The sequence below is a fragment of the Eriocheir sinensis genome, chromosome 3 (assembly GCF_024679095.1).
Source record: "Eriocheir sinensis breed Jianghai 21 chromosome 3, ASM2467909v1, whole genome shotgun sequence".
Taxonomy (NCBI): domain Eukaryota; kingdom Metazoa; phylum Arthropoda; class Malacostraca; order Decapoda; family Varunidae; genus Eriocheir; species Eriocheir sinensis.
This window is the reverse complement of record NC_066511.1, coordinates 10046187-10070870: the sequence shown is the minus strand read 5'-3', so window position 1 is coordinate 10070870 and position 24684 is coordinate 10046187. Positions and strand designations below refer to the sequence as shown.

Below are 24684 nucleotides of genomic sequence, written 5' to 3'. Positions count from 1 at the left end.
CAGTAATGAGCTTTAGGTTTAGGTATTCCGTATTTACTGTCTTGCTTACGAAGGCATGATCTACTCCCAGATCTACTCCCACTGACCGCCTTCATGGTCTTGAGGAAACATTGCAAGTGAGGTGGCTGACATTGGTAACATTCAATTAGTCTTCATTAAGATGACTAGGAATCAGCTGTTTGTCGATGCCTGTCTGTCTTTCTCGATCTGTCTGCCTCACAAGTGCTGCAGTTCAGGTCAATGGTCACTAGAAACAAAGCAACATGTTTTCTTTTTTATATTTCGTTATATTTTTTTCACTCACCCAAAAACACACACACACACACGTTAATCAAGGTAATTTTACTTTTTCATCGTTCTTGAAGTTGATTTACTTTGAGAGCGCAACTCAGACACCAACGTAACAAGACCCTGAGAAGATTTGCGTGGGAAAGGAAAGAAAACCAGCTCTCCGATGCGTCTGTTCTTAACCATGAATCCGGAAAGTTTTTGCCTCACTTTTTCACACGCGTATCGTCGGAAATTTAAACGACATTCTAATCTAAGAAAACGGTCGTGATAAATAGAGGCGATATTCTATTAGCAGATTTCTCTTCATAATATTTTTACTCTAACAAAGAAAGGAAGGAAAGAAGTCAGGGGGCTTTTACACTAATCAGAGAGAGAATCTACCCTTCCCCTCTTTTACCTTTTCATTCTCCTCCTCCCCAACACACTTCCGCTAAACAAGGTAAGAGAAAATGAGGTTAAAAAGGCACAGAAGATTGGTTTAGTTCTTGAGCTGTCTAGGTTTGATGTGCTTCGCCTTCGTGGCTCCACTAACAAGGAAATCATATGAATTGAGAATATGAAAGCAAGTTAACTATGCCAGTATTTTTTTGTGGGGGTGGCGTATGCTTACATTCTGCAGCGTGGAAATGTTATGTTGATAATAGTTCAGTAACCCCTTGCATACCAGTACCTGTTACTTTCATACCTTTGCTAACAGGTGACGTTAAGTATGTTCATGTGTGTGTGAGTGTGGGTGGGTGTAGGTGTGTCGGGGGATGTGGGTGTCTGTGTGTGGATGTGTAGGTGTGCATATTAATGTTGAAAATAGCTGCCTATCCCCTTTCATATACCATTACCTGTTTCTTTCACACCTTTACTAACAGCTGGTGACGTGAAATGCGTTCGTGTGTGTGTGTGTGTGTGTGTGTGTGTGTGTGTGTGTGTGTGTGTGTAGGTGGGTGTATTAATGTGTTTGTTTGTACGTGTGTATTTTCATGTACCTTGTGTATGTGTGTGTATACGTGGATCAGTCATCGTTGCCAGATTATCGTACTCAGAGCCTAGTATTTACCTGTTTCTGAGCCATAACTATTGCTAAATAACACCAATAATTAACTTTTTTAACGATAACTATATGTGAAGGTAGTTACTGGGGTCGTGGAGGCAGTTTTGGGGTCGGAAATCGGCAAACATAGGTGGCTGAGTACGACAATCTGGCAACGTTGATCAAGGTGTGTGGTGAGGCGCTGGACACTAAAGGCGGTATTCGTCAACATTTCGGCGCCCAAGCACACACAGTTGACACGGTGTACATAGGACTTGTGGGCATTTCCATGGATAGTTTTATGACCCTGGTGATAGTTTGACAAAGCTTCTGTATAATGAAAGTGAGAAAAACACTCATGAGAACACGATTCATCTCCTTTTCGGGCTTTGGAAATAGCTGATATGAGAGACGAACGCGACTGAGAGTACCAACCTGAGACTTCACCTGCCTCGCCGTCTACACCAGCTTTCCGCATACCTGGTCTCCACCGACTGGGAACGAAACAGCTTTTTTTTCTTGTTTATGTACCCCCCCACTCCGTCCGCTATTCCAACGCAATTTGTACTCGGCGGGCATCACTGAGATTCCCCTGCAGTGTTTTTCTCTCCTCGCTCGATCCCGGGAAGCTCGACATCAGGCTTTATTATATTTTGTGATTTTTTTTCTCTGGTCAAATTGGACTGGTGAAGACAGCTGCCGGTTTAGCGAACGGCTGTTTTAGGGCTTTTTATGCGGCACTCTCGTAGGATTAGCGACGCAATCATTGGGGGAAATGGCACCCTTGTGGAGTCGTTTACATAGCAGATTTTTTTAAGCCGGTGATTACACATATATGGCGGTGAGAGGGAGAGAGAGGGGGAGAGAGGGAGGAGGAGGCCCAGAAGCTACTCCACTCAGACTTTGTGTGTGTGTGTGTGTGTGTGTGTGTGTGTGTGTGTGTGTGTGTGTGTGTGTGTTAATGTGTCTTTATGTGTGTATGTATTTATATGTGCCATGTTCGTGTGTGTATGCTGTGTACTTTCGCGTGTATCAGGGCGTTGCCGTAACCCTCGTAACCTTCTGTAACCTTTAGCGTGTTGTGGTGTCCCGTCACTGGCCACCCTGCCCTGCCCTGCCCTGCCCTGGCTCTACTCTTTCTGGCCCCGCCCTGCCCCGTGTGTGCTACCACCATCCACGCAACCAGCAAGGTACATATCTACCCACTGTGAAAAGTCAACATGCTTCAACTCATATCAACCTTTCTCAGGTAATTAGCAATCTACCCTATTTACCCTTACCTTTTACTTTACCATACCTATGTTCAACCTCATTCTAGGCACACTTTCAACTAGCATCACCACATATGTATACCTCATGCTTACCTACACGTTATATATTACCTTAATGAAAACGTTAGTATCCCTCTTCACATACACATAATGCCCACTTCACACTTCATATAGGCACCTTTGTTCGGGTTACCTTCTCACCTTTGGCTCACCTCATTAACCCTCCGCAAATCTGTAACACACCTCCCGCCCCCTGTCCACACCTACAACTCCCTCACGTCAAGTTATGCATGCACTCGGTTACCTCATCACGGGGGGCGAGGGAGGAGTAGTGAGGGTGTGGTGTGACCCCGCGGGAAAAGTGCGCCAGGTAACCTAATGAGCGTGAGGTGCACTATGGGTTAAGCAAGGCCTTTGTGCTCACGCCAACCTGACCTTTGTGTTTTTACCTTTTTTTTTCCTTCTTGAATGATAGAGTCGGCGATTAACGGGACCTAATTACCTATTTTATGTTCCTAGCTTATTATTTATTTACCTATAGGGTTTAAAAAAATACTTGCAGCCTTTGCGTATTTACCTTTTTCCTTCTTTTTTGATAGGGTTGGCGTTTAGAAAGTCTTATTATTTTTTTTTTTGTTTCTATTTTTTCGTTATTTACTTAGGTTGTAAACTTTAATCCGGTAGCTGCGGGGATCATGCTCCTAAAGTCCCCTCTAAGCGAGAAAAATGAGAAAAAAATCTTCATTCACACAAACCATTTCATAATATATATCAACGCATTTGTGATCAGTTTATGCATCATCTATTTTGGGGGGGGTTATATCATGGCAAAAATGTGGCCCGTCGCTGGTACACGGTTAAGGAAAAAACTCTACCTGCATCGTACACTCACGGGAAGGAAAAAGTGTACTTGAGGGCGATCAGTGGCGGCTTTGTAAGGAAACAAACATGGGTGCATTGGCTCGAGTGGATCCGTTTCCAAACCCTATAAATATGTAACAAAATATAATTAAAGTTTTGCACAAATTGAATCCACCATTCTGGGTATTGTGCTGAGGCAAACGCTCATTTAATTTTCAGGATTCATTTCAAGAACCATAAGCCACAAGCTTATGCACACAGCTCGCGTCTCTCCGCACTCAAAAGGTAAACGAAACAGAAGATAATTAAGAACAACCAGAATTTCGCGGGCTGGATGCGTCTTTACAACTTTGTAGTGATTATTTAGTTGTTCGTATTTTGCGAAAACTAATGTTACGGCATCCAATAGAAGACACACACACACACACACACACACACACACACACACACACACACACACACACACACACACAAGTTGGCAAAACCTGTTACGTGGTATGAGGTGGGAGTGGCAAGAGAGAGAGAGAGAGAGAGAGAGAGAGAGAGAGAGAGAGAGAGAGAGAGAGAGAGAGAGAGAGAGAGAGAGAGAGAGAGAGAGAGAGAGAGAGAGAGAGAGAGAGAGAGAGAGAGAGAGAGAGAGAGAGAGAGAGAATTACCAAATTAACACCACATATATAACAGTCATAACAAAAGCCATATAACCATATAACAGCCATAACTATGTAAAAAAGAGAATAAAATTATTAAAACGACAACTTTATAGGGAGCCATAGACAGGGAAAGACCCGGATATGTGTGTGTGTGTGTGTGTGGTGCTCAGTCATACACACACACAGACACACACACCTGAGCAGTACGTTAGCCTGGTGTGGTCATCTGGTCCGCCTTCATCCCCACGCTCATAGTCACACATGTTACGTTAGTTTGACAGCGGCGGGCAGGGCGCGAAGCAGGCGGGGCGAGCGTGCATACAGGAAAACAGGGAGTAATATTAAGTCTTCCTGGAGCTCGGACAGGAGGGGCGGGCAGCATCAGGGCACGGAGACAGGCGGGCAAGCAAGGGATATTATTAAGTCTTTCTCAGGTTTGGATACGATGTGTAGTTAGAGCAGAAGCTGGTCAGGGAGTACAAGGGATGGTGGATCGTATTGCTCTTCTCAGATTCTCAGACACAGAAGACGTAAGGGAAGGAATGTAAATCGTTGAAAGTAAGATGATATTAGGTTTTTCCGAGGGTAAGACAGAAGGAATTGGCAGGCATATAGCAAGTGTAAATAGCAAACCTTAGGTGGATATTAAGTCCGCTGCAGGTCGAGACAGGAGAGACAGGCAAAATTATGGTTCAAAGAAATGTTCCTACAAGATGTTTAGTGTAAGACCAATACAAAAAATAAAAACCGCAATCTTTAGACTGATTAAGTGTAGAAAGAAAAGCCTGCAGAAGAATAAAAACAATACTAATAATGTTGATATCAGAACAGTGTCATTAAAAAGCACATTATTTTCAAGCTCTGTGGAACGTTGTGTCATGGATATAAAGATAAATTTATAGATAGATAGATAGATAGATAAATAGATAGATAGATAGATGGAGAGATTGATAGAGAGAAATCCTATCCTGCACTCTGACGGTTTTCATTTATTCTCAGTTGTTGGTGTTTTATATAAGTCAAGTAAAAAATACATTCTTCTTCATTCATATTTATCTAAGCTGACTGTTCCTTCGCTTATATCACGGGAAGGAAGGAGAAAGAATAAAGAACAACCAAAGAGGGGATGAATGTACTCTGGGTCTTGTGTACTTGGAGGAGGTAAGTCACAGGGAAACCACAAGTACCTCCAGTCCTTTAGTACCTCATCCCTGCGTGGCGAGGAAGGGGAAGGAACGAGGAAACACAGTACACAGAGAGACTTACAGGAGGAAGAAAGGGACGAGGGAAAACGCTACACAGAGAGACATACATGATGGGGAATGAAGGGACGAGGGAAAACAGTACATAGAGAGACATACAGGAAGAGAAAGAAAGGAACGACGGAACACAATACATAGACATACAGGAGGAAGAAGGAAGGGACAAGGAAACACGGTACGAAGAGAAGCATACAGGAAGAGAAAGAAAGGAGCAAGGGAACACAATACATAGACATACAGGAGGAAGAAGGAAGGGACGAGGGAAAACAGTACATAAAGAGACATACATGAGTTTAAAAGAAGTATAAAGACAGGAGGAAGGATTGTACCGATGACGCAGTGTTAACTATAGCGAGATAATTAACGGGGAGGAGACAAGCCGTGTTTAGTTAGTTTATCGCAGTGTGTGGAAGCGTGGGAAGAGGGAGAGAGTAGCTACATTGATATTCAGGACAAGGAAAACAGAGGGAGAGAAAGGGAAATTTTTAAAGAGATTCTAGTTCAAGGTAGTGATGATTTTCTTTTTTTCATTCTCTCATTACATCGTTTTTTTCACGGTGCAGTGGGCTTTCGTAATGGATAATAGCGGTGGTGGTGGTGGTGGTAAGAGGTGGTTCGTGGTGTGGATGATAGTGATAAGGGGTGGTTAGTGGTGGTGATGAGGGTGGCATATCTCTCTCTCTCTCTCTCTCTCTCTCTCTCTCTCTCTCTCTCTCTCTCTCTCTCTCTCATGGTAGTTATGGTTGGATAGTTATGGTTGAAGGGGATGGTATAGTGATCCAGCAATAGTGGTGGAGGAGGTGGTGGTGGTGGTGGTGGTGGTGTGTCTCTCAATCAGACTGATGCTTCTTCCTCCGCGATGCTACAACCTGTTTGGTGGCGATGATAGTGGTGGAGGTGGTGATGGTGGTGGAGGTGGTGGTGATGGTCTACGTGGGTGGAAGTGGAAGTCTCTCGATCACTATTGTCTTCTGTTGTATTCACGGTGCAACGGAGACTTATTGTTGATGGCGATGGTGGTGGTAATGGTGATGGTGATGAAGATTCTTTGTGACCTTGAACGGAGGTGTAGTCAGTCGATCACGTGCGTTCCCCAGACACCAACAAACGAGCCATGACCGCCAATGATCACACACACACACACACACACACACACACACACACACACACACACACACACACACACACACACACACACACACAATAGTTCGGTTCGCTGCCCCTTTTTGCCTCCATGCGTTTCAGTCTCCTTATCTTTCTGTATCTTTTTTTTTCATAATAAATCGTTTTCTCTAATCACTTCACGGGAATGAATGGTATTAGTTTAGACAGCCAGACAAACACACATGGCAAACAGGCACTTCAGACGGACAGCTACAGACAGCCAGAGAGATAGGACGAATAAAGAAAGATAACAGACACAGACGGAGAGAGACAGCTAGACAGGAAAACAGACAGACAGCTAACTAAAACAGACATTAAAGTAGGTGCGTGGATACAACCATCCAGACACCTACTCAACAGACAAACAGACAACCAGCCAATAAGCCAGCCAGAAACACGTACAGCCAACTAGACAGATAGACAGACAAACAGACAAACCAGCCAGTTAGCCAGCCAGAAAAAAACGAACAGCCAACCAGACAGACAAACAGAGAGGCAAACAGACAAACATGAAAGTCTACACTGTGCCAAAAAGGAAGATTTATGTCAAAACTCCACAAACTGGTTAGAATTCGTTTTGTCTGTGACGTAATGGAGTGGGCAAGGGAGTAGAGGAGTGGAGAGGGATCAGGGAGTGGCGGGTGAGTGTGGGTAGCGCTTATGGAGCAGAGAAAGTGGATTGTAGAAGGGAGGAAGAAAGAAAGAAGTATATTTTGTTATTTATATCTTCTTCTATTTTTGTCGTAACTATCATCACCAGAGAAAGGGAAAGAAAGAAAAAGTGTATAGGTATGTGAGAAAGTTGAAATAAAGAGGGGCCGTAGAAGAGAGACACGCAAAAAAGCAAAACAAAAATAAACGAAGGGCGGAAGGAAGGAGAGAAAAAAAAAGGTTGTCATGGGGAATGTAAGAAAATAACATAAAAAGGGAAAATAAAGTAAAAAATGAAGGAACTATGAGGACGATCATGAACAAAAGAAAGAAAGGGATACAAGAAAAGAAAATAGAAGAAACAAAAGAAGAAATTAGTAAGGCAGCACGAAATATAGATAAATAATGGAGGGATGAAATAATAGAAGAAAAAAATAAACAATGCAAGGAAGAGGAAGAAGGCGTGCAGGAAGGAAGGAAAAGACGGAAGGAAGGAGAAGAATGAAAGAAAGTTTGCTGCCATTATTTTGCAAACCGAGGAGACAAAAGACTACTGTTGTTGCTCTTTTTTACTTTTTATTCCTCCTTTCTCTTTGTCTTTTTTTGTCGTTTGAGGTCACACGCACACAGGGAGGTTAGTCAAAGGGTCATTTTTTGATCACTGGTGTGTGTGTGAGAGAGAGAGAGAGAGAGAGAGAGAGAGAGAGAGAGAGAGAGAGAGAGAGAGAGAGAGAGAGAGAGAGAGAGAGAGAGAGAGAGAGAGAGAGAGAGAGAGAGAGAGAGAGAGAGAGAGAGAGAGAGAGAGAGAGAGAGAGAGAGAGAGAGTGTCACACCTCTCAAAATTCCTCACTCTTTCCTCCTCTCTGCTTGCTTTCGTTATCCTCCTCACAATCCTTCTTTTTTTCTCCTCCTTTTCCACTTCCTTCTCCCTCTCTCCTCTTCACCCTCCCTGACCTACGCGAAGTTCCTCCTGGCTCCAGCGTCGTGCCGCCTCGCCCAAGACACGCCCTCGAGTCAGGCTCCGTCGCGCTGGTTAGGTTTGTTTGTCTGGGGACGGCAGCTGGTGGGCGAGATGGAGGGGTCGCGCCTCAATGAACGTCGAAAACAAGCAATATGTCAGCGTAGTGAGCACCTGTAATGATTTTGATACGACTGCTGCTGCTACTTCTGCTGTTCCTGCCTGCTGCTACCGCTATGGCTAGTACTGCCACTTGTATACTGCTACATCTACTTCTACGACTACTACTGCTCCTACCGCTACTACTACTACTACTATAACTACTACTACTACTACTACTACTACTACTATAACTACTACTACTACTACTATTACTACTACTACTACTATAACTACTACTACTACTACTACTACTACTACTACTACTACTACTACTATAACTACTACTACTACTACTACTACTACTATAGTCTGTTTCATTTCGTCTGTCCACCAACAAAGCGGGAATTTTGATGGATGTGGTGCCTGCGCATTTCTAGTTCGTGAGTACGTGAATATCAATTGTTGTAATAGACATTCAAGCTTATTTTTCATTAATATAGTTGAATGTTTATGTATACAATAAGCTTCTCAGTCGTTTGCATCGATAATTATAATCTAACATTCAAGCACACGAAAAGACAAGCTTGTATCAAATAACATACTATTATAGTCACATCATGCTCGAACGATCTATGGTTTTTCAAATTCATTGATTTATAGTTCATTTCAGGTATATTAAAAGACATCTGGCTCTGCAAGTGCATATAAAGGATATCTTGATAACTCACTGCATGCAAATAATGATTAATAATCGAAATAACATGAAATATTGAGTAATAGCTGTTGAATGCGAGGCTAGGCTATTTATAATATTTGGCTACTCATGCTGTTTACATGCAACACATCAAAATTCCTTATTATATCGAGTCTACCATAATATCGCAGGCACTTCAACAACAACAGGTCAACCACGATCACAGGAACGACAACAGCAACAAAAACGACAATGGTAACTTGATTGGGTTAGGAGTTAATTAGAAATGTCTTGTTTGCGTGATGGCCTTTTCCAATCAGAGTAAGTAATGTCTTCCTATCATCGCCGCCCCACGCATTATCTCCCCGCATCGCATACCCGCTGAGTGCTACGAGCCTCAGCCCTTCGTAAATGTCATGCCTCTCGGCTTTCCCTTCGCTGACTCTTTCTCACGACTCCCAAGAAAAACTGTGTCCGACAAACGAGTGGCCACGCATCGAGGACGTGTGTGTGTGTGTGTGTGTGTGTGTGTGTGTGTGTGTGTACGTTAAAGGTCTCGTCCTTCACTCGTCGGCGAAACGGAAGAAAAAGCTCACGAGGAGGATACTTAAGACTACTCAAAGGCGGCGTTACTGCCTCATGGCCGCGTGTGTAACTTACCTATACTTATGACTCATGCGCTCATTTCAGGACTGGAGTCATTCAAGGGGCACCTTCCGAACGTATAATTAACGATTAGTGCCAACCCTGGGTAGTGGTTAGCGCACTCAGCCATAAACCCGTGTGTCTCGACTCAAAACTAGGAGAATTGATCCACACTCCACCCAGCTGGTCAGCCTGTCTTGCTATTTGACAGTAAGTGACTGCCGCCTGCATGGAGAAACCTGGGCAATGTAAACTGTGATGGCTGGTAACCCGGATGTGACAGTGTCGGTGTAAAGGATCCTCAGCACCACACTTTCGCAGGCCGGGAGGAGGGAGACGAGAACAGCGGCAACGCCCTGCTTTGCTTATGCACTCCGAGCATTGTGGTTTGTCCCCTTGCCCCCGACTAATGTTTTCTTTTTTTTTTTCTTTTTTTTTTTAATGCATCGGTTGGGTTCTGAGCTTGAGATGGATTAGCATACCTTGATTAACTTCGGCCACAGATTCGATTATGACATCTAGATTACTCTCGTTTGTCTTTACATTTGATTTATCTGCAATTAAGAAGCAATCCCAGCTCTATGCACTCATAATCATATTTATCGTACTACAGCCAACGCACCACAAAGGCTATATACACTTTCCTGAGCAGTGACAAGATCTTAGCCTACACGAGCGATGCCACGGTGCCTGACGCCGTGGCATTCAAGCATGTAGCGGCGTGCGTACCCCAGGACACGCGGGAGGCAGGACATCCGGGTTGGCACAGTTCTCAGACGGTTGGAGAGTGAGGTAAATCCATGCTCCTCCCTTTTGTGTGAGGCAGCCGTTCAAGGACCATCTACTATTTACACCCGAAGAGATTCTATCAACACTCACTAAGGCGGAGAAAGGCAGGGAGGGGGGAGGAAGGAATGCGTGGTGTGGGAGGCAGGGTGGAGGAGTAGGAGTGGAGGCTGGTGGTGGCGCCGGTGGTGGTAGAGGTGGTGGGCGGGCTAGCAGAATGTGGGCGAGGCTGGAATGACCTCCATGAACTTGTGGTCGACGGAGTTCGGGTGTGTGAAAGGCTTGAACTAGGGTGGATCAGTGTGGTACTATCTTGGCTTCGACAGACGGATCACGGAAGATGTCTTGGTAGATGCTCTAACTGACTTACTTTATCCTGGGTCTCGAAAAGTTGAAGAAAAAAGTAGAAATTCGTCGGGGAAGAGACAGATGACTTAGTTTCTTAGGGACAAACTAACGTCTTGGCATGTCGAAGTTGAAAAAAAAATTATGATTGTGACGTTCAGAGAGAGAGAGAGAGAGAGAGAGAATTGAAGCGTTAGACTGTATATATATATATATATATATATATATATATATATATATATATATATATATATATATATATATATATATATATATATATATATATATATATATATATATATATATATATATATATATATATATTAGGTGCTTCTTGTGGCACCGGTAGGCTTTCTTGAGGGGTCTCCTCGACGACCCCAGCCCGTTAATGGCGCAGCTGAATTTTATTTACAGTGGCTGCCGTGATATATGACTCTAACTAAGCCCATACTGCCCCCCGGTGCTCCTCTTGACCGAAATCGCTGGTTAGGGTCGATTGAAGATCTGGGCAGTGTATGGTTAATCTTCCGCCACTCGGCCATGGTTTAAAAAATCAGCGTGTTTCGATGGAACTCGAACTTAGATCCACGGGCTCACCACGTCTGCATGCTGCCCACTCGGCCGCCGCCTCCCCGTATATATGCATATAAATAGTGTACATTTTTATCTCCATCCTGGCTGTCCTCGCATTCTTCTTTCTTACGACATAAACTAAACTTAATTATCGTAAATCATAATATGTTTGTCAGTGAACGTCATAATAAACAAATTAGTCGCGCCATTTAGACAGCAGTGTTCTGGGGTTGATGGCAAACTGTTCTTATTCTCTCTGGCTTTGTTTACCTTTCTTCTTGTCTACTGGAGATGGATAACAAGGAAGTATGAGTCTAAGTTTACAACACGACTCAGTCACGCGTCGTAGATACCAATGCTTTTTTTTCCTCTCTCTCTCTCTACACGTGTTGTTTTTATCCTCGTATCTACCCCATCCCTTCCCTTCCCTCCTCCACCTTTTTTTGTCTACGAGTGAAGGGCAGTGGAGAGGAGACGCAACCCGATACTCTTCCTACCTTCTCCCTCCACCTCCAGCACCGCCAGACTCACGACTCGCCCCGTCTTCAGGTCACCCCGCGCCCTGGCTTACCTGGGGAAAAGAAAGAAAACCGGAATTAATACACAACATTTCCTCATCCTGCACTGAAGCGTGTTATTATTATTATACAGAAAGTGAGGCCTGTGAATGATAGATAGATAGACAGATAGATTCTCCTCCTTCTCTTTCTCCTCCTCCTCCTCCTCCTCCTCCTCCTCCTCCTCTCTCCTTCCTCATTTTTCTCTTCTTTCTTATTATCTTCCTTGTCTTCCTCTCTAACACTCAATAGATAGATAGACATAAATAGATAGATAGATAGATAGATAGATAGAGATAGAGATAGAGAGAGAGAGAGAGAGAGAGAGAGAGAGAGAGAGAGAGAGAGAGAGAGAGAGAGAGAGAGAGAGAGAGAGAGAGAGAGAGAGAGAGAGAGAGAGAGAGAGTGTGGGGGTGGGTGGGGGGGCGGGTGAAGGGCGTGTAACATTAGCTAGGCAGTGAAGTCCTACGTAAGCCTCGAGGTCGTCTAGATCACAGCCTCTCCATCTTCTACAGCCTCTCCATCTTCTACAGCCTCTCCATCTTCTACAGCCTCCCTCTCTTCTCCCTCCCTCCCTCCACAGGACACTCCCCTTCGCCTACTCGCCCCACGCCCGTAACTCCTCCCATCTCTCCCTCCTCTCCCCTTCCCTTCCCTTCCCTTCCCTTCCCTTCCCTTCCCTTCCCCTACCCCACCACCAGAATCCTTAACCTTTCAACTTCTACCCTTTCGCTTCTTCCTCCCGTGGCACCATCTTGCTCCTCCTCCTTCTCTTCCTCTTCCTCCTCCTCCTCCTCTCTCCTTCCTCATTCTTCTCCTCACCCTCCTCATCTTCCTTATCCTCCTCTCTGACACTCATTCCCCCCTCTTCTCAATCTCCTTCATTTCCTCCTGCCATTTAACTTTATCTGTGTATTCATTTAAGTTTTCTATATTTTCCTCCTACTCCTGCTCCTGCTCCTGCTCATCCTTCTCCTCCTCCTTCTCTTCATCTTACCCGTGATCTTCCTCAGCTTAATCTCCCGTCCCCCCAAAAAGCTAATCTAACTCGCATGCTTCTACACTGATAAAGTCTCCGCGTCTAATCCACGACCTTGGGGAGCCTGCCAGTTCATACCATCCCTTGTTATTACGAAGGCGTGGGTAGTGCGTTGCGTCCCCGTGTGGAGGTGTGGCCTTGGCGGGCGAAGTAAATCCTTCTATGCAAGATTAGTGGGAGAAGCCTCGCCCCGCCTCAGCTAGAACGCAATATCCTCCCTTCTGCTTTCACTTCGCGTTTTTGCATCACGATATAGTTTGTTTTTTTGCAGCAAGGGAGGCAGCTCAATGACAAACAACAAAAACAGGAACAAAAAGGCCAGCTATATATAGACGCTGCTCCAACAAAAGGACATAGAACGAGAGGTCAAAAGAGAGGTCAGTTTCGGGCCGTTTTGTGTCTGACTCGAGAGAAAAGGGAGAGAAACATGCAAACCACGTACGCGTCTGAGGAAGATACACGCTAAAAACATTATATCAGCGCCTCCCAATAAGACGAAGAGGGAAAGTGAAATAAAAGCCTTGCGTACGTCGTGGAAGGAGATGGAAAGCCTCAATTAACCGACGCCGAATACGAAGAGGGAAAGGGAAACAGCCACGTGCCTGTCCTGGAGAGGGATGCTGACTGATGGTGAGCTTGAGGGGTGAAGGGAGGTCGCGGTTCGATGCCTTCATGTAAAAAGAAGTGGAAAATAGACGAATCAAAGCCGTGTGCGTGTAGCAGAGAGACGGAAGGCCACGGAGAGCGAGCGGCTGCGGCTGGTATGCGGGAAGAGGAGAGAGGGACGAGTCGGCATCTCGGAGACGCGGGCCGGGCGGGAGGTGGCCAAGGTAAACCGCGTCAGTGTTGTCATGCCAGACACACGCCCTGCCCTGGCCCGCCCCCCCCTCCCTCCCCCGGGAAGGCTGGACAGTAGCCTCGACCAAGTACTGCTTACCCTCCCCCCTCTCCCCTACTCGTTCACCCGTAAGGATACCCGCGCCATAGCCCTGAATAATTATGTTGCAGTGCATTATTCCGCTACTCCTTGTATGGCGTTGTCTTGAACTGGATTGGTAAGTTTCCGACAGCTATGCACACGGGCGTGTCCGCCGTACGTGTCCAGTGTAGCAACGAGCGGGCGAGGAGGCGGCCGGCGTGCATTCTGACCCGTACAGACCCAAAAACACCGGTCAGGAAGGTTCCGTGTCCCGTTCACTGAAATTATACAGTGAACTACATTGATTTGATCTTCTCCAGAATAATACCAATGCTCATGTTTAGTAGAGATGCTTTTGTCTCGGTCTTCATTAGTAAGCATTAACAGCCAACTAAGCCGTTCGATTAAGCCAAAAGGAATTTTTAAAGATACACTCGAACTTTAAGATAATGTTATTCTGAGGGCTTTGTTTACTTAACGCCGATATATGCTAATAAATGTACGATAAAGTCAAATGGAGTTCTCTAAGATACACCCGATATTCAGAGAGACTTAGTTTACTTAATACCGATATATGCTGGTAAGTGTACTTTTATTTAGATCATCCTGAACGCTCAATAATTTCTGAATACATTATCAAGAGGGATGTAGGAGGAGAACCGTAACGAAGGACCCGCCAGCGCTCCGCAACTCCGACATGTAAAACGAGACGCGATGAAAAAGATAGTGAAAGGCTTAAGACGCAACGAGCATGAAGGGAGAGGGAAAGAAAGAAAAAAAAAAACACATAATGAAACATGAGAATACCAAAAACAAAAAGTGATGACTGACAAAATGACGCAGAAATTGGTGGCAGTGGACAGGAGGAGGAGGAGGAAGACAGAAGAAGAAAGAGACGTATGATGAAACATGAAACAAAAAAAATGAGGTTGAAGACTGGAGACGAAATGAGAGGAGAGAGTGAATGGTGGCAGTTTGTGGTCATGAGGGGGAGGGGGAGTAGAAAAGATACTGTGAGCAAGGAGGAGGAGGAGGAGGAGGAGGAGGGGAAGAAGAAGAAGAAGAAGAAGAAGAAGAAAAAGAAGAAGAAGAAGAAGAAGAAGAAGAGGAAGAAGAAAGGAAGAGGAAAGGAAAGGAAGGGAAGAAGTGTGGCTATATAAAAAAAAAAAGAGAGAAAGAAGGGGAGAGAGAGGCATTGACAGAGGAGGAGGAGGAGGAGGAGGAGGAGAAAGAGAGCGAGAAGTAAGGAAGGAGCAGGAAGATGGTGGATAAGTATAGTGAGTGAGAGAGAGGGAGAGAGAGAGGGAGAGAGGGAGGTGAGTGGATGGTGGTGTTTGGAGCAAAGAGCAAGGAGAGAGGGAGAGGAATGGTGGGAGAAGGGGAGGGCTGGGGATGGGATGGGGGTCTTGGAACGTGGTGGTCGCTTCTCCCTGCTGATGGGGAACCCGGGTGTGCCTCAACCTTATAAGGGGGAGTGGTTCGTTAACAGAGGTGGGTCGTGTGTGGCTGGCTGGCTGGCTGAGTGGCTCCTCCTGCTCCACCTGTACACCGGCTGCCCCCCAAACACCTGTCCATTCTTACTTACACTTCTGCAAATATTCCTGAACTTTATTAACTAGATCTCTTCGTATCCTCATTTCTACATATCCCTGGGACTAATACACCTGCCTCACACACCTACCCATTGTTACCTACACATCCTCCCGAGCTTAATAACTGTATCTCTTCATATTTTTATCACTACTTTTTCCTGGCACTCTAACACACCTGGCTTTCTGTATACCGGTGCCCCACACACCTGCCCCTTCTTACTTTCAAATATTTCTGAACTTTATTAACTAGTCCATAACATCCTTTATACATCTCCCTGGCCCTCCATTACACCTGCCCTCACCTGCCCATCCTGTATAGCGGCCGCCACACCTGTCCATCCACCCTCCTCTCAGCCGCCTCCCAGCCTCTCCCACATCTGCCGCTCACCTGCATAACGTGTCCCTCTCGTCTCGCCACACCTTCGTCTATCCTTACGTATAGCCACATCTGCTTCCACACCCTCGTCCCTCTTCCCCCTTCCTTCTCAGAAACACCTGCCACCATTTTCTTTTTCTCCTTTCTCTTTTTTTTTTCCTGATCTTGTTCTTCTTGTTCTTATTCTTGTTTTTGTTCTTTTTCTTTTTTCTTTTTTATTTTTCTTCTTCTTCTTCTTCTTCTTCTTCTTCTTCTTCTTCTTCTTCTTCTTCTTCTTCTTCTTCTTCTGTTTCTTCTTCTGTTTCTTCGTGTTCTTGTTTTTGTTTTTGTTCTTGTTTTCCTCTTCTTGTTCTTCTTGTTCTTGTTCTTGTTCTTCCTCTTCCTCTTCTTGTCCTTGTTTTTATTCTGTTCCTCCTCCTCCTCCTCCTCCTCCCCCACATCTTGATCATGCTCACACCTGCACTCATTCAATAGAGCCACCACTAATAGCAGGTTATACACACACACACACACACACACACACACACACACACACACACACACACACACACACACACTTATACACGCCTTATAAGTGGATGGACTCGTGTTCAGTTTATTCTAATGGGCATGATAAAATAAGCAAATTAGCGTTCGGTCATGTTAGGTACAGCTGGGCGGCGCGTTGTATGCTAACCCCGGTGCCTGAAGTAATAACGTCTAACGCCCCTCAGCTTTTGGGTTTGTAGGTGACTGTAATGCTCCTACGCCCCTTTGTGTGAGCGTGTTTTGAGGCGCGTCGGACAGGTGGGTGAAACACGTGGCCGGCGGAGCATTGTGAGCCAGGTGGCGAAATATGAACACAACCCGGCGTTTTGCAGGGGAGGGAATCTTGTCACGCCATCGCGCTCCTACGGCTACGCGAGGGAAGAGGATGGCGGTAAATAGGAGAAAGTATACCGACCAGGAAGCCAAAGAACGCAACAAACAGAGAAGGAAAGCGAATTAGAGGAGACAGTGGAAGAATACGGGTGTGTGGGAAGCAGCACAGCAAGACCTACACACATTTCACTTTTTCCACAATTATTATCAGCTGTGGGAGTCTACCGCTGAATGTCGTCCATCCAGGATTTGTGGTCGCTTCACCTGCAGACGAGACACCCTGAAGGCCGCAATTCTTCCTCCACTCCCCTCTCTTCCCTCCCCTACAACAAAGCCGTCGAGTATGGTATAAATTTTTGAGGCAGGCAGGAGACTTCCCTATTCTACACTCCCTCGACTCCCAGGCCTTCCTTCTGTTTGCCGCTAAAAAGTCGCCTGACTGGAACACCTCGATGAGCTGTCGTGCTTCCCGCCCTTCCAGGGCACGCCGCCTCGCCGCCCCTCACCCCAGCCTGGGCACGCTGAACCAGACTGCCTCGCTTCTACCCTCACCGGCGTGTCCTGCGAGCCCGGAAGGGTTTTCACCATCCCAGGCAAGCCCCCGCCCCTGCCAGGGAGCGGCGTAAGGGCTACTTTTGTACACTTGATCCATCATCCAGGCCGGGATGTTGTTGAGGATTATCTCCCCACCACCGCCGGGACAGAAAGGCGAAGCTTTCCGACGGAGCGGCCACAAGAGGACCTTGAAGATCCTTGCCTCGAGAGAACAGGTTTCGTGCATCTAGTGATTTCTATCTCCTCTCGACCTATTCCTCCGTGATCCCTGCCGCAGGGAGGGACGGGAGGAGGCCGGGAGCGGCGCCACACACCTGCCGTCACGATGCAGTTATGGATTTCAGGAAGATTTTACTAAAATATAAGCTGAGTGAAAAAAAGAGAGGCCTAAATAAGCAGATTCGCCCCGAAGCCGTCCGCTAATACCCAGCAGTTTTTTATGCACAAAACAGCTGAGGCGGCAGAATGGCTTCACAAAACCTCTTTTTCTCCCTCCCTCCTCCGTCTTCGCTCCGCGTCAGACTTCCTGCAGCCACTTTGCCTCTAAGTAAAAACTAACAGACACGTCGCTGACATTCCACAAAAACCTTTATCCTCCCAACCACACATTACCTGAACCCAGCCGCCCACCTGTCTTGGGTACCGATCTTATTCCCTCCAAACTCCTCTGTGATCGCAGCCACGAGTGCCTTTCCTTTGCCGCGTGAGATTCTTGCTGCACTGCTGAAGCCAAGGTCACGAAGAGCTGTATTGTTGGTCTGCATACTACAGGCAAACATAACTCCTACTCCTCCTTCTTCTCCCCTTCCTGTTCTTCTTCCTCAGTTCTTCTTTCTTTCCCAACATTCTTGGGTTTTATTCCCTCTTCCCCTCCGTCTCCTTCCTCTTCTCCTCTCCCTTCTTCTCCTCCTCCTTCTTCTTCTCCTCCTCCCCTCCTCCTCCTCCTCCTCCTCCTCCCCAGGCGATGAGGTTGAGACACTGTATCTAAAGGGGAAGGGAGAGAGAGTCCTACCAAGGGCCGCCGCATCACGAGACGGCACCCGCTGCTTCCTCATCACAAAAAGAACAAAGACGAAAAAAAAAATGCAACGTGTGTCTGAGCCAAGCAATTAGTGAGGCCAATCTCATTAGTGACTAAACGAGGCTATATCCATGGTTATAAAAGTAAACGATGTGCTGGATGAGCGGCTGATGAGAGTTTTGAAAGGACAGGATAAAACTTGAAGACGATGGTAAATAATGAAAAATAAGAGAGAGAGAGAGAGAGAGAGAGAGAGAGAGAGAGAGAGAGAGAGAGAGAGAGAGAGAGAGAGAGAGTTTGTCTTGCGGGCGGAGTAATGGAGTGGAGAGGAGCCCATGATGTGTCTGCGTGCCATCCCTCCCTCACCCCCTCCCTTCTTCCTTCTTTGCGACCCTGCACTCCCTAATCCCTCATCTCCTTTGTGGATGGAGTGGTGTGGGGTAAGGGTGTAGGGAGGCTGGGAGGGAGGGAAGGAGGAAGGATGAGAGGGAAGTAGGTGGGGAAAGGGAAGAAAGGAAGAGGAGGAGGAGGAGGAGGAGGGTAAGCGTAACCGAGGTCATGGAGGAGGTTTTGATGTACGTGTTTGCTTTATTATATTCATTTTTATTTTTATTATTATCATTATTATTATTGATGGTGATGGTAATAGTAGTAGTGGTAGCAGTAGTAGGTAGTAGTAGCAGTAGTAATAGTAGTAGTAGTAGTAGTAGTAGTAGTAGTAGTAGTAGTGATATAAGTAGCAGTAGTTAGTATCCTTGTTGTTGTTATTGCCGTAGACATAGATGCTACGTAATTATCGTTAGAGAGGAGATGAATGAGGACGAGGACGAATAGTAATGAAGAAGAGGACACAGGGCACAAAAAGACAAGGAAGGGAAATAGTGACAATGAAATACACTCCCCAATGGCGCGCGTGCTATCACAGTAGACAGGAGACAAAGGGCGGGAGGAAGTATATTACCGGGCACAGAGGCTTGTGGTGAGGAGGAGTAGGCGCGCAGGAGGGTCAAAGGTGTAAGAAAGGAAGGTGAGCGCGATGGGCTAGAATACCGCAGCAGACAGCGCCGCCGTTTCTCACCGCTGCACGCTGCCGTGATCGCTACTCTTATGAAGAACTGGACGGTGACAAAACTGCTTGAAAAGTCCAGTTCACAGTCACGTATACCGTCAACCACAGTAACCAGCATATCCCCCACCACCCCTACCTTCCCCCCTTTTCTCTTTAGCCACCTTGACGCAACCCTTTCACAGCAACCTCTTTCTTCGGCCATGAATTATGCAGAGGCAGGGGTCCCCGTCTCACACCTCCCCGTGACCACCACAATAGACCTACTGTTTATATTTCCATAACTTGCCGGCACACATCCCCTCCAGGCACCGGTAAACTTCGTGTTACCTGCCTCTCAGGGTAACACAGGTGGGCCGTGACGGGAACACCTGTACGCAGACACCTTATCGACGCTACTGGAAGAGAACTTAAAAACACAGCAAAAGTAAACCAGGATCTTCATTCTTTCATCCCGTTCGCTGGTAAACTCTGGAATCTGTATTTTCTCCTGCCTATGACTTGAACTTTCTAAGAGGGGAGTATCAAGACACTTCATCCAAAATTGTCCCTCTCTTCTTGGCCTCTCGTTCTGTTTTCTTTACAGGAGGGCGCCTAGCGGGCTTTTTTTTCTGCCCTTGAGCTGCTTCCTATACTGTAAAAAAAGAAAAGTCCACCTTCAAGTTTTAGGAGTATGTACATTCTCATACGTAATTGTTGTATGTCGGCTTAATTGTCTTTCAGCACTTTTGTGGAGGTATTGTTCGTGTCTGTTACGTATACAATGTGTCACTTTCTTCCCTGGTCTAATTACGCCTTCATTACTCAAGACGCCTCCGCCTCAGTAGTAGTAGTAATAGTCACAAAGGCGTATACTAATGTCTCTGAACTCTAAGCTATTCCCAGACACATTCACGGTTTATGCCTCCTTGTCACTCCCTCTATTATCGCCTTCCCTCCTGTTTAGCCTTGCCCCGCCGCACACTCCGCCACGGGGCTCAGCATGGAGGAACAATAGCTGGAGATGAAGCAAAGAACAAAAAACCTGGAGTATAAACCAATCAATGACACTGACTTATTCCTCCACGCACACACAAAGGCAATACTGACATTCATTTTCGGCAAGCTCATCTAACAGCCTCATCCGGCGTGATAAAACTATTGTGATATCATTCTCATTTCATTAGTAGACTGGAAAATGTACATGTTCCGGAGGGTGGCTGCATCCTGTTTGAAATACCTGTGTTGAAAGCCTGCCGCTCTTTTTTATTGTCTTTTTTTGCGTATGGGAAAGCACTGGCTGATTCTCTCTCTCTCTCTCTCTCTCTCTCTCTCTCTCTCTCTCTCTCTCTCTCTCTCTCTCTCTCTCTCTCTCTCTCTCTCTCTCTCTCTCTCTCTCTCTCTCTCTCTCTCTCTCTCTCTCTCTCTCTCTCTCTCTCTCTCTCTCTCTCTCTCTCTCTCTCTCTCTTTCTTTCATTTTTCCTCTTTCTGTCTCTTTTCTTCTTTCTCTTTTTTATCTATCTTTCTTTCTCACTTTCTTTCTTTCTTTATTTTTCTGCCTTTCTTCTCTTTCTTTCTTTCATTGTTTGAGTGTTTGATTGTCCGTTTGTTTGCTTCTCTCTCTCTCTCTCTCTCTCTCTCTCTCTCTCTCTCTCTCTCTCTCTCTCTCTCTCTCTCTCTCTCTCTCTCTCTCTCTCTCTCTCTCTCTCTCTCTCTCTGTCTCTCTCTGTATCTCTCTCTCTCTCTCTCTCTCTCTCTCTCTCTCCCCTCCCCCTCTCTCTCTCTATCCAGGGCTACACGTGCTGATAGGATCTCTGGAAGGCGACGTGCTGATAAGGTCCAGACAAGAATCCCACGTCCTGGTAGAAAGTTCGTTGGAGTTTTCGGAGACCCTCAATAAACTCCCGACACACTAAAGTAAAGGCTCCTGATGCTTCCTCTGCCGCTCGCTAGAGAAAACAAGAAGGAAGAGGAAGAGGAAGGAAGAATTTAACATCTGCCTTCTTCAAGTGTTTCTCGTAATAATTCATATCCGCTAGAGTCCCTCCCTCCTGCACCTCTCCACTCTCTCCCTCCATGCCTGCAGACTGTTTGTGAGGAAGGTCCCGGGAGGATGTCGGCCGGACTCGAGAGAAAAGAGACGAGAGAAGCCTTGCAAGATTCCTGGCGAGAAAGTTCCGCGCGCCGCCCGCCTCGCCGCGCCCACCACGACCGCCAGACCGCACGCCGGAACAGGCAACCGTGGCGGGATACTCTGCGCAGGAAAAGTTTTGTCGCTTTACGCTCTGTTCGCCTGATGAAGAGTATTAGTCAGGACGAGCGTTTGTGTTCTGTCAGGCTAGTAGTAAACAGTGCGACAACTTTCGTATTTTAGAAGGAGAAGAAGTGCAATATTTCCGGGATTAGCAGCATGAGTAGCAAAGTAGTAGTGGTAGTAGTAGTAGTAGTAGTAGTAGTAGAAGTAGTAGTAGTAGTAGTAGGAGGAGGAGGAGGAAGAGGAGGGGGAAGAAGAAGTAGAAGAAGAAGAAGAAGAAGAAGAAGAAGAAGAAGAAGAAGAAGAAGAAGAAGAAGAAAAAGAAGAAAGTAGGAGAAGGACAAGGAAGAGGAGGAGATAGAAGAAGAAGAAGAAGAAGAAGAAGAAGAAGAAGAAGAAGAAGAAGAAGTAGAAGAAGAAGAAGCAGAAAAAGTAGAAGGACAAGGAAGAGGAGAAAGAAGAAGAAGAAGAAGAAGAAGAAAAAAAAGAAGAAGAAGAAGAAGAAGAAGAAGAAGGAGAGAAAGAAAAGGATGAGGAGAAAAAGGAGGAGGAGGAGGAGGAGGAGGGGGAGGAGACGGCGGAGGAGGTTGGAGAAAGTTTAAAGTGGCGCGCTGAAGGACAGGGTGAATCTCGGCTACACCGCAACTCTCACGCCAAGGAACTCGTCTCCGCTGTGGCCCCGAGTCTGAATGGGCGCCCCGGCCGGAACAAGACCTGCCCCTGGGAACACTCGGCCGCTTTTTCCCACGACATTCGGCGGGAACACTGTCGTAATCACCTCCTCTTTGGGGATGAGTTGTTCCGCAGTCTCGGAAACGCGCCATTCTCGCCCCGACACTCCTACAAAAAAGGGAACTAACCCACTTCTACCCGGCAACAGGAAAGATCAGCAGTTCATTGTTAACGGGGCTGTGGACGTTTAATCACTCTTATCCGCGTCATTAGCCACTGTTACATGGAACGACAAACTTACTTACTTACCGCAGATTAGTTAAACACCCCTCTGGCTACCTGGAAACGAGTTTACACTATGCATATAAAACTTACAGTATTTGATGATTTTATATTATGTGTACAAGAATACTCTTTAGGTCGCACTCTTAAATATTCCGTCGCCCAAGCACACATATTTGACAAGGCTTTCGCAGGAGTTGTGGGCATTTCCAGGGGTAGTTTTATGACCCTGATGGTAGTTTGAGCCTTCTTCTGTACCATGAACCTAAAATACTACTCAAGAGAACCCGACTGATCTTTTTGGCGTTAGGAAATAGTTAATGTGAGGGGTGGAAGCGTTTAACAGTCCCGACGTTAGACTTCGACTGGTTTGGTTGCGAACGGAATGCGGAAGGTTACGCGTCCTTTATTTAGGCTCTCCATCCTGTCCCGGTGAACATGTATCATCAAGGGTGTGCAATGGCAGGTGTTGTTGTTGGTGGTGGTGTTGGTGGTCGTGGTGGTCGAGGCTGCATGGCTGGTGGGCGGGGGAGTGGCCGGCAGGTATCAGGCTTAGTGAGGCGGGAGCAGACCCTCAGATGTTGGAGTGAGTTTAGAAAGCGAGTTATAGTCGTTGGCACAGTTCTGTTTGCGCGTCATTCAAATATTTGTGTCTTGGTAGTATGAAAGAAGGCACGGAAGGGCAAAGCTTCTTCCTTCCTTCCTCCTCGTCCTGTACATCATCCTACAGGCAGAGACCGTTTTCAATAGCTAAAACATTGTGTTCTGAAGATTGTATTCTGAACTATACGGCAGCAGGAAAAATTGCAGCCTTGAAGTATAATTTTCATACTGGTCATGCATATACTTGCCGGCGCGGAGAGATGGTTGGTCTGTAGCCCCGGACAGCCTGCCTCGCCGACCTGCTATGACGCACGGCCGGGCAGGCAAATGTAATGGGAATATGGAGGTGATTTATAGCTAGTCGGCGATCAGTTGAAGATAAAAGAAAGAGCAGCTATAGACCACCTACGAGTATAACTGGTCTTGACGTATGGCCGTGAATGCAGTCGAAGATAATGGGATGTATAATGGTGCACATGATCTAGAGCGAGTCGGCCATTAGTGATAAAACCTCGGAAGGCGTGGTCGGGATTTTAAACAGCTGTGACACCCACTGACCATGACGCTGACCGTAACGCCGCCGCGCTCAACGATAAAAAAAAAAAAGTGACTCATGAGCAATGCCATTTTTTCTTTTAAGTCTTAGAGAAAAAAAAAAAAAAGCATCTCAAAATCACAACGAGAAGAAAAAACGGATATCATGAAGTCCAACTCATGACCAACGTTACTTCTAAGCGAACACAACGGATTACAGCAATAACCCCTCTAGGCAAAAGCAATGCAAAGGCAAAACTGGGGGATACGCTAAAGCTGCGCGTGACCTCGGTGTTCATCTCCGTTACAGTGTCTCTTGACCCTGTGGTAGGTAATAACCCATTTGCCCGGGACACAGGGTCAGTGTGACATCCGAGTCACTAACAGTTTACCTTTCCTCGGTTTCCCCAGGTACCCAAGGTCCTCAAGGCACATCTTCGAAACACGGACATGAAAATTAAAAAAACAATGGCAGTAAGACTCTTAGGTTGTCCAAACGTATCGTATAATTAGAGCTTCTAATAGCCACGTCTTCTAAGACTGAGGGGATGAGCGGGAGACCAAGGAGCAGCCATTTGGGAGTACGATGCTCCCTGAGGCTTCGTTTGTATGTGTTGCGCGGCGCGGCGGCGATGCTTGAGGGCCGCCGTGCGTGGCCCATGGCGGCGGCAGCGGGGAGGGGCTGACCTGGAGGGCACACACGCACCCACTCCCTCGGCTTACAAGACCCTCGGCCCTCTCCAGCCATATACATGTAGGACACCCGTACACCCCTAGGCAAACATATATCTCACCGTTGGACCTCTAGACCTAGAGATAACACCCCCATAGATCCTTACACGCGCAGTCAGTCCCTTGAACGATACTCGGCCACTCCAGCCATATACATATAGCAAACCCTTACTCTCCCAGACAGACTCGCCGTTGAACCCCAAGACCTACAGATAACACTCCCTTAGACCCCTGGACCCACTTACGCAAACAGTCCCTTGAACAATCTGCGGCCCCTCCAGCTATAGACATGTAATGTACCCATAAACCCCCACACCCATACCCCGTGACCTATATATAACACCTACACCCCTATACTCCCCTCC

The 24684-nt window shown here is 46.4% G+C and overlaps 1 long non-coding RNA gene and 1 pseudogene across 2 annotated transcripts in view; one reads left to right on the top strand and one right to left on the bottom strand.

The window, feature by feature from the left end:
* Positions 1-24684, bottom strand: part of LOC127004887 (uncharacterized) — a 142183-nt pseudogene that overhangs the window by 28512 nt on the left and 88987 nt on the right.
* LOC127004918 (uncharacterized) overlaps positions 1-24684 on the top strand; it is a 135876-nt gene that overhangs the window by 47001 nt on the left and 64191 nt on the right. For both annotated transcript variants that reach the window (XR_007758108.1, XR_007758109.1), the window contains exon 3: positions 2391-2505. This is a non-coding gene — a long non-coding RNA (uncharacterized LOC127004918). The remainder of the gene's footprint in view (positions 1-2390; positions 2506-24684) is intronic.